The 9,720-nt window shown below is 47.0% G+C and overlaps 1 pseudogene; it reads right to left on the bottom strand.

The window, feature by feature from the left end:
• The window catches only part of LOC102760092, an 11,585-nt pseudogene extending 2,311 nt beyond the window's left edge, over nucleotides 1-9,274 (bottom strand).
• Between the last annotated feature and the right edge of the window lie 446 nt (nucleotides 9,275-9,720).

Below are 9,720 nucleotides of genomic sequence, written 5' to 3'. Positions count from 1 at the left end.
CCCCTGGTGCCAGTGTGCTCACCCCCAACTCCCTCCCCTGCTGGCCAGCTCGCCCCCACCTTCCCTCCCCACTGGACTGCTCGCCCCCAACTGCCCTCCTGATGGCCTGCTCACTCCAAACTGCATGCACCCCCCACTGTCCTGATCACCTCCAACTCACCCCCACTGACAGCCTGCTTGCCCCCAACTGGGCCCCTTGCTGGTCTGCTTACCCCAACGGCCCCATTCCCCACCAGCCTGATCACCCACAACTGCCCTCCCTTCTTGGCCTTTAATCACCTCTACCTTGGCTCCGCCACCATGGCTTTGTCCAGAAGAATGTCCAGAAGGTCTCCTGGAAGGTCTCTCAGTCTAATTAGCATATTACCCTTTTATTAGTATACATAGAGACCTGGTGCATGGATGAGGGCTGGCTAATTTGCCCTGAAGGGTGTCTCAGATCAGGGTGGGGGTTCCCTTGGGACATGGGGTGGGCTGCATGAGGAGCCTGTGATGGTTTGCAGGCCAGCCATGCCTCCATGGGGTGAGGGTCCCTGCTGGGGGTGTGTGGCCAGCCTGGGTGAGGGGCTGAGGGCTGTTTTCAAGCTGGCCACACCCCCTTCAGGGTGGGAGTCCCCGCTGGGGTGCCTGGCCAGCCTGGGTGAGGGGCTGATGGCTGTTTTCAGGCTGGCCATGGCCCCCAGTGACCCAAGCTCCCAGCCCCTCCTTTTTTTCTTTTTTTTTTTTCAGCACCTCCTTGAGTGGAGGGAAGGGATTTATTTATATTCTATAATTGAAACTTTGTAGCCTTGAGTGGAGGCCAGGGCTGGCCAGGGCAGGTGGGAAGCTTGGCTTCCTCCATCACCTGGGAAAACCCAAGCCTCCTGTTTGCTCTAGCTCCATGGCTGCCGCCATCTTGGTTGGGCTAATTTGCATACTTGCTCCTGATTGGCTGGTGGGTGTGGCTTGTGGGTGTAGCAGAGTGACACCAATTTGCATGTTTCTCTTTTATTAGTGTAGATGGCTTACATTTAAGTCTTTTTTTTTATAATCCATTTTGAATTTATTCTTGTTTGTGGTGTAATTTGGTTGTATAGTTTTATTTTTTTGCACGTATCTGTTCAATTTTCCCAACACCATTTATTGAAGAAACTGTCTTGACTTAATTGTATGCTCTTGCCTCCTTTGTCAAATATTAATTGGGCATAATGGCTTAATCTATATACCTGTTCTTATGCCAGTCAAAGCCACTGTATTCAAAACAGCCACTGTTTTTGAATACAGTGACTTTGTAGAATAAGTTGATATCTGGTATTTTGATCCCTCCAGCTTTGTTCTTCTTTCTCAAAATTGCTGCAGCTATTTGGGGTCCATTTTGGTTCCACATAAATTTTTGCAGTATTTGTTCTAGGTCTATGAATTATGCCATTGGTATTTTAATAGAGTTTGCACTGAATCTACAGATTGCTTTGGGTGGTATGGACATTATATTGATGTTAATTCCACCAATCCATGAACACAGTATGTTCTTCCAATTGTTTATATCTTCTCCTTTCTCTTTTTTCAGTGTCCCATACCTTTTTGAGTACAAATCCTTTACCTCCTTGGTTAACATATTCCTAAGTAACTACTTTTTTTGTTGTTACCATAGTAAATGGGATTGTTACTTTAGTTTCTCTTTCTGAGAATTCATTATTGGTGTATAACAATACCATATATTTCTCTGTGTTAATTTTGTATCCTGCTACATCGCTGAATTCGTTTATTAAATCTAGTAGATTTTTGCTGGAGTCTTTAGGGTTTTCTATGTTCAATATCATGTCACCTACAAATAATGAGAGTTTTACTTCCTTCTTTCCAATTTGGATACCTTTTGTTTTTTCTTCCTTGTCTGATCATTGTGGATAGGACTCCCGGTACTATGTTAAATAAGATTGGTCAAAGGGAATATCTGCATCGCTTGATATGATCATGTGATTTTTGTCTTTCAATTATTTTTTATGTGATGTATCACATTTATTGATTTGTGAATTTTTCCAGCCTTCCATCGGTGGTATAAATCCTACTTGGTCATGGTGTATGATCTTTTTTAAAAAAATGCTTGGTCCCTTTTTCTAATAGTTTACTGAGGATTTTAGCATTTATGTTAATCAGGGTTATTAGGCTGTAATTCTTTTTTTGTAGTATCTTTATCTGGTTTTGGAATTAGGACAATGCTGGCTTTGTTAAAAATAGCTTGGAAGTGTTCCTTCTCTTGTATTTTTTGGAATAGTTTGAGGAGTATAGGTGTTATTTCTTTTTGTAATGTTTAAAAAAACCTATGGTATTTAAAAATATATTTTTTTAAAAAGACTCACAGAATGAAAGTGAAGAAATTTTTTAAAATAGTTTCCATGCAAATGTAAGTAAGGTATATACAAAAGACATATGTATATCTTCTATTGATTTTTTACAGAGAGGAAGGGAGAGGGATAGAGAGTTAGAAACATCGATGAGAGAGAAACATTGATCAGCTGCCTCCTGCACACTCCCTACTGGGGATGTGCCTGCAACCAAGGTAAATGCCCTTGACTGAAATCAAACCAGGCACTCTTGAGTCCACAGGCTGATGCTCTATCCACTGAGCCGAACCGTTTAGGGCAAAGTCTATGTTTTTTAGCCTTGGGCCAAGAAGGAGACCAGGCCAACACTCAAAGCCTCCAGAGTTCCACCTCTGCCTGTAGTCTGATTGTTTTTAAGTCTTGATTAGATTCAGGCTATTGACCAGAGGATAGGGCAATAGGTTGTCCAACAAGGCATTACTCTACCCACCCCTGACAAAAGTTGCCTGGATGGTAAATGCCTGCCAGAGAAAGATCCTCTGCAGTATGAGGAAATGTCTCAGCACAGGAATCTGGAGTTGCTGCCTTCTGAGCTCCAACTCCAGTGGCCCCAAATGTAAATTCTGCTCATACAGCTCTAGTCCACTGTGTCCTCCTTCTCGCAGAGCCCAAGGTGAGTGGTTGCACACAAAACTTTCTGCATTGGCCTGCATTTTCAGCTTTCTCTTGCTAGCAGGCAGAAACTCTGCCGCTTTTCACAGCCAGGTGTTATGTAGGAACCTTTCTCAGTTCTGGTGCTCTGGACTGGGGGCCCATCTTGGGGTTTAGACCACAGAGTTCTCAGTGGGAACCCCCCACCCACCACAGCTGAGATATCTGTCCAGAACTTCAGCTCCTGTCTGTGGTAGTTCAGCCAACCCTTTTGTGCCTGTGCACTTCCTACCAATCTCTATGCAGTCTTTACTTTTCATTCTTGCTTATCAGGGTTTTCTCCAGCTGTCTTCAGTTGATTATTCAGGATGGTTCTTCAGTATTTCAGTGGTAATTCCAGTTTCGTCCTGGGAGAGTTTCATTGTAGCTTCTACTTAATCTGTTGCCATCGTGGAACCTCCTCCTTCTCTTCTCAACTGTGTCACTTGCTGGTACCTCTGACCCTCTGAGCCCAGATCTCACTTGTACTACTTTTAATCTTCTCATTGCCCCAGTCATGATTTCAGGTGGCTCCTCTGATGAGCTCTTATTGGCTTGAGTTACCAGGAGCCTGGGGAGCTGACCTGGCTGACAACCTGTGGGGAAAGAAAGGGTCCTTGCGATGGTGTCAGGAGTGACCAGCTGTCAGGACAAAGTTCACTCACTAGAAAAATGCCACTACTAGTCTCCTTTGCATTTTGACTGTGAATATAGGCCATGTATGAGTGGGAATGGGAGTGGGGCTTGGCTTCATGTCCCCTGATGATCTCCTCTGAAGGATAAAGCTTGAAGGTGGGTGACTGCCAGTGTCTGTGCTCAGGAGGGAAGGCTTAGGAAGGTGATGATTAGGTGCTCTAAAGACAATGAGGGGACTCTTAGGTCCTCCTCTAGCCCAGAAACCTCTCTGAACCTCACACCTCAGAATCCCACTCTAAAAACAGGGGTACAATGCTTATTCCACAAGTCCTCCTCAGACACATATGGAGGAGACAAAACTTACCTTGCAGATGTGGAGCTCCAGGGGATAGAACAAACTCAGCAAGTCTCCCTGATGCCCTGAGCCTTTGGTGACACCCATTGGTACTGTTTCCAATAACCTACCCATGAGCTCATGGAGTCAGATTTTCTAAAGTCCTCTTGTCCTAGGGCCTAATAGATCCTAAATTCTTAGTAAACATTTGCTGGCTGCATGAATGATGGACTCCAATTAGCTCTTGCTTGATGTCTGATGGGATTCAAGGCCACAGGAATGGGGAGAGGGCACAGCCAGAGAGAGTGGAGCAGCCGAGGGCCTGGGAAGCAGGGCAGGTGGGGCTGGACATGGGCAGCTCATGATGGGGAGGAATCAAGACAGCCAGGGAGCTTCTGTGCAGTCATCCAGCCACATCTCAGATCAGTCACACCTGGCTCCTCTCCTGGGCATGGCTTGCAGTCACTTTCAACATGATGGGAAGACCAGGTGCTTTGTATTCTTGTGTGAGAGAACTTTGTTGTGACACCTGTTCACTGCAATTTGTTGTGACACCTGTTCAACAGGTGAGAGGTCAAAAACAGCCAGACCTCCTGAGAAATTTAACGGGTTCTTAAGCTGGGACCAGAGAAAACTTCCACGACTTTAGCTGGTGTGTCTGAGGTGCCCTTTCCTGGTTTGGAGTGAGGGATTGTAATTACTTGTCTTTTGTACTTTCACATATTTTGCCAAATACCTTTCTCTGAAAAACTCATTTTCTAGGAGGTAAGAGAGAGGCTAACAGCTGTTAAACCTTTTAGTGCACACCTTCTTTATGGAGATCCTTGTTGAGTGTTTATTCAGCATCTGACTTGTTAGTCTGGGGTGGGATGGGACCAGGCATTTAGAGAGTTCCTGGGCTCAAAAGAAGGAAAAGTCCCTGCCTGTGCTGGGCAGAAGGGGCAGAAGTAAAGGGGTTTGATGGGAAGGTTGGGGGGCTAAGGCCTCTGGAATGTGGATGGTCACTTTATCAGTCCTAGCCTAGCAGGAGGGAGGGAGACAGAAGAAAGACAAACAAGGAGTGGCTACATTTTCCCCAAAGGCCAGCCCATGTCAGAACTGCTGGTGTTTCTTGTGTCTAGACACAAACCCCTGAGGGGAGCAGTGAGTGTGGCTCAGTGACTTCCCGCACCTCTTTGACTGTGCCCCTCTAGTTTTGCTGGGTGTCATCACACCAGATGTTTGTGGAAGTTCTCAAGCTTGGTTTGGTGACAATGGCACTGTCACCACATTTGTACTCCCACTGCTAAGCCACAAGGTGCAAGAAGAAGGAATAAGACCATGAGGGCCTTGGCGGCAGCCAGCAGGGGCTGGAACCTCAGAAGTCCCTCAGTGACTACACCAAGCCTGTTTCCATCTGGGCTCCTGGCTCTTTTCCATTCTGATGAAATCATGAATAATCATTTAGCAGGCCAGGTCCAGGCATATGAGAGACATGGCTCCTGCCCTTGAGAAGCTGACATCAGCTGCAGTGAGAATCTGTGGCTGGGGTATGAGAAGGGAAGGGCTATAGGGAGGGCTTTGCTCAGTGGTGTGAGGTAGAGGGTGGACTCGCCTGAGGACCAGGTAGCCTGCACACACCCAAATACCCCAAATGGTAGCTCCCTTTCCTCTTTTACCACCACTCCAAACTCTTATTTTTGGAATATTTGGAATCCCCTTTTAAAATGTAAATATTGTATGACACAGAGGGCTTTTATTACCGCACAATTTTGAACAGAAGTCCTGGACTTTTGTTCATCGGCTCCAGTGTACAGAGAACCCTGTCTCTGATGTCCCTGGCCTAGCAGTTGCATACATTTGCAAACATATTATCCCAACACTCTCACCAGTGTGACAGCAGAAGGAAGAGCAATGGAAAGGGAGGCACTATGACTTCTCAACAGCCCAACCCCAGTTCTGTGCAAGGAGCAGCACCTTATTAATATCTAGAGAAACATGCTGAAGGATCAATGATGAAGATTTCTGTGGGGTGGACATCACAGTATTTTTCATTTTCTTAGTTACATGTTCCACATTTAACTATTTTTCTAAGATGAATATGTTTATGTTTATTCCCCAAATACACTTTCCCATAGTCAAAGCGCACTCATCTATGGCAGATATTAACAAGACACTACTTATTTGTACTCTGCCCTTCTAGAAGTTGTATATTTTAAAATGTGACTCCTTTTCTCAATCTAGTCATATAAAAAAGATTTTTTTGTTTTGTTTTTGGGGTGGGGAGACAGACAGACAGATGAACAATGAGAGCTGGGGAGAGGCTGGCTGAGGCGGAGATGAAAGGGCACTCTCAAAGTCAGTGTTGGCTGCAGGTGGAAGGGCTGCCAGGACACCAAGGACTGCACTTGACTCTGCACTCAAAACAGGGCTGACAGGCAGTTGCACTAGGCCTGGGAGTAATGAAAGGCCTCCTGACCTTCCCAGGCTTTTATTCTATTTGATTTGTAGGGGGCAGTGCTGCATGGGGTGAGCTACACCTTTCCACAATCTTTCCACTGATTTCTGGAGAAGTGGTCCCTTACCCTAGAGCAGCGGTTCTCAACCTGTGGGTCGCGACCCCTTTGGCAGTCAAACTATCCTTTCACAGGGGTCACCTAAGACCATCCTGCATATCAGATATTTACATTATGATTCATGACAGTAGCAACATTACAGTTATGAAGTAGCAACGAAAATAATTTTATGGTTGGGTCACAACATGAAGAACTGTATTTAAAGGGCTAGGAGGTTGAGAAACACTGCCCTAGAGCTTGTTTTTGGATCCTACATCCAATTTCTGGGTTTTTTTTGTTGCTGTTGCATATTGGTATTGGGACTGCCTGGGGGAGGGTGTAAGTGTGGCTTGACGCAGGAAGATAATGTGGATGAGATAAGAGGGTCCTCTAGAAGAAGGTCACTTTTGGGAGGACATGTGTCTCCCTTTTCCTGATGGAGTTTGCATTCTGCCTGTCAGGGGAGCTGGCAATGGGAGGAGTATTGAGAAAGAGCTGGGTAGCAAGGCAGCATGAATTTCATTCTTGATGTGGAAGGTGAGGTTTACTGAAGAGGGAAGCTCAAACATGAGAAATGTGAATGGATGGTTGCCGGACACACAGTGGGTAACTAGCACAGTAGGTAGAAAAGACTGAGCAGAGCTGTCTCCTGGCCCTGCCCTCCTCAAAGCCCGAAGGGTGAGTGGTCTCTGTTAGGAGCAGCTTGAGAAATCAGCGACAGGGCAGGCCTTGTCACCTTCCTAGGGCTGGGGTTTTCAACTTGAATCTGATGGTCTTTTTTTTCCACCTTCAGGAAGCCTTTACCCACCAACAGCTGTGGGACAGCCTCTCCTCTCCAGAGACTGGGCAGTGGAAAAGCTGAGGACACAGGATATGGCTAGTTCCCACTCCTTCAGGTCGCCTGTAAGCTTGGTTGTGCCCAGGGCTGGGCATGGACAATGTTGTTGATCTCAATTTAAAAGCAGATTGATACTTTTCTGGGTCCCCCACACAGATCTCTGTGGCTCTGTTGTAACTGCGTCTGTAGCAAGAGATGCACTGCTCATCCCATTGGATTTCCAGCTCTACCTCATGCAGTGTGGCTGTGCTGGTGTTCAGGTCAAGTCACCCCCAGCCGGCCACCATCCCTGGCTTCACCTGCTCTCCCCTCCTGGGCAGCCTGAGGAGGCTCACGGCAGCAGTCAGAGTAGCCTTCCTCTGCACCTGAAGGCAGAGGACAGGAGTTCTCATTGAGCAAGGGCCCAGGGACTCCAGGACAGTCATAGCCCTGGGACAAGGAAAGGGGTCACACTGGGAAGGAAGGACTCAGGAGATGAGAAGCCCCAGGCTTAAGGTGTGCAAGAGCCAGAGGAGCGATGAGCCCTACCTGCAGCAACATGATGTCATTGACTTTGGGATGATAGTTTGGGTGGCGGATGGCTGTTTTCACCAGGATGACCTCTGTTCACACTTCCTGATGTTGTGGGCGCCCAGGATGATTGTGATGGACCTGCACAGAACAGGCCACTTGCATCGACCTGTCCCTGTCTTTCCAAAGCTGACCTGTCCTCTGAAGTGCTCCTCTGTGCCCCTGGGTCTGCAGCCCCTGAGAAGAGGGTTCCCTGTGAGGTGCCTGAAGAAGGGTGGGGCCCAGGCTGTGCTCCTCACCTTCCCCAGCAGTGAACTGCTGTCAGCACAAAGTCCTCACGCACAAGGAAACCCCCACATCTTTTTCTGTTGAAATCCTGATCCGAAGAAATGCCATGTAGGGATGAGAGTGAGGCTTGACCTCATGACCCCTGATGATTTTCCCTGCAAGAAAAATTCTACTGTGCCTGCTGTGCCCATGGAGCCAGAGGCTGGAGAGAAGGACACTGGGAAGGACAGGGGCAGGCGGGGAGGACTTGGGTGGCAGATAGTGATGTCTGCAGTCATCAGCCATAACCAAGAAGACGTCCTGCAGGTTCCTTGGGCAATATTCCTGGCTTACTGCTCAACATTCCTGACCCTTGAGACTGAGATACTCAGTCTGACAAAGAGAAGAGCAGTCCTAATCCCTCCATTCCTGTTGCAGTCATGCATGAGGGCAATGGGATTTTTGTCTGGAACAAGCAGTTTAGTGCCTGTAGAGCATGAAAATCATTCCTGCCATGCTCCTTGGTCCTCTCCCTTCTTTTGACCACACTCAAGCGATTGCTGGATTGTACTATTCAGAACATTGGGACTGAAAAATTACCAGAGAGAACTTGAGATCAAACCAGCCTGTGGGGACAAGGATGCCACCAACTCTGGGATCAACTGGATCCTCAGCTTCTTTACAAAGCTCAGAGAAGGGGAGGGGGGAGATTGAGGATAGATTTTAAGACATTGAGTTAGACCGTTAGTGGGCCTTGCTTTGATTTTGGAAGCCTGTCCACTTTGCCAAGCTGCGATTTCCTGTGGAATTATTTCTCATTTCCAGTGTTCAATCTTCTTCCAGATGCTTTTGCAAAAGAGCCCACTTTCCAGATGGCAAGGGATGGGAAGAGCAACCATGGGCCCTCCTCAGGAGCAGCCCTCTGCCCTGCTATGCTGCTGCTTTCACTCAGTTTCAGACTTGCTGGTCTTTGAGGGAAGTGAGATGTAGAGTTGAGAAAGCACCTGGGGATCAACCAGAGCCAGAATGTGTCTGAGTATATGTAGCATGTGAGCAGGGCTGTGCCAGTGTTGCATGGCATTGGGCTTCTTGTGGGGGTCAGTCACACACTAGCCTGTGCCTTGGGAACCAGAAGAAAGTTCATTGGGAGCAGAAGTAGCTGCATCTCAGAGATGTTGGTGCTTCTTCCTGGTCTTCTGAACTCAGGGTTCTCTGGTGATGTGGCCTTTATTATATAGGGCTCTCTCTGAGTGTGTCACACAGCTGTGTGATCAAGTTCTTAGGCCTCAGTGCACTAAAGGCTTAATCATGTAAGCACAGGCAGCTCTTGACTCAGTGGTGATTATGCCAACTGAAAACAGGAACCACAGGTTATTGATATGGTGGTTCATGATGGTGCATCAGCCAGTAGGAGGTGCTGAGCCCCAGAAACTTGAGTGTCTTAACACATGCAAGGACCCCTCATGTCCTCGGAACTCTCTTGACAAAATAGTCAGTGATCAGATAAAAATTGTGAGGGCTCTATTATACTAAACCCCAAACCAGATAAAGACATTACAAAAAAAGAGAATCATAGGTCAATACACTTGATGGACATAGATGCTAAAATCC

This window comes from Myotis davidii, unplaced genomic scaffold (genome assembly GCF_000327345.1).
Source record: "Myotis davidii unplaced genomic scaffold, ASM32734v1 scaffold706, whole genome shotgun sequence".
NCBI lineage: Eukaryota > Metazoa > Chordata > Mammalia > Chiroptera > Vespertilionidae > Myotis > Myotis davidii.
This window is presented reverse-complemented; position numbering and strand designations above follow the sequence as displayed.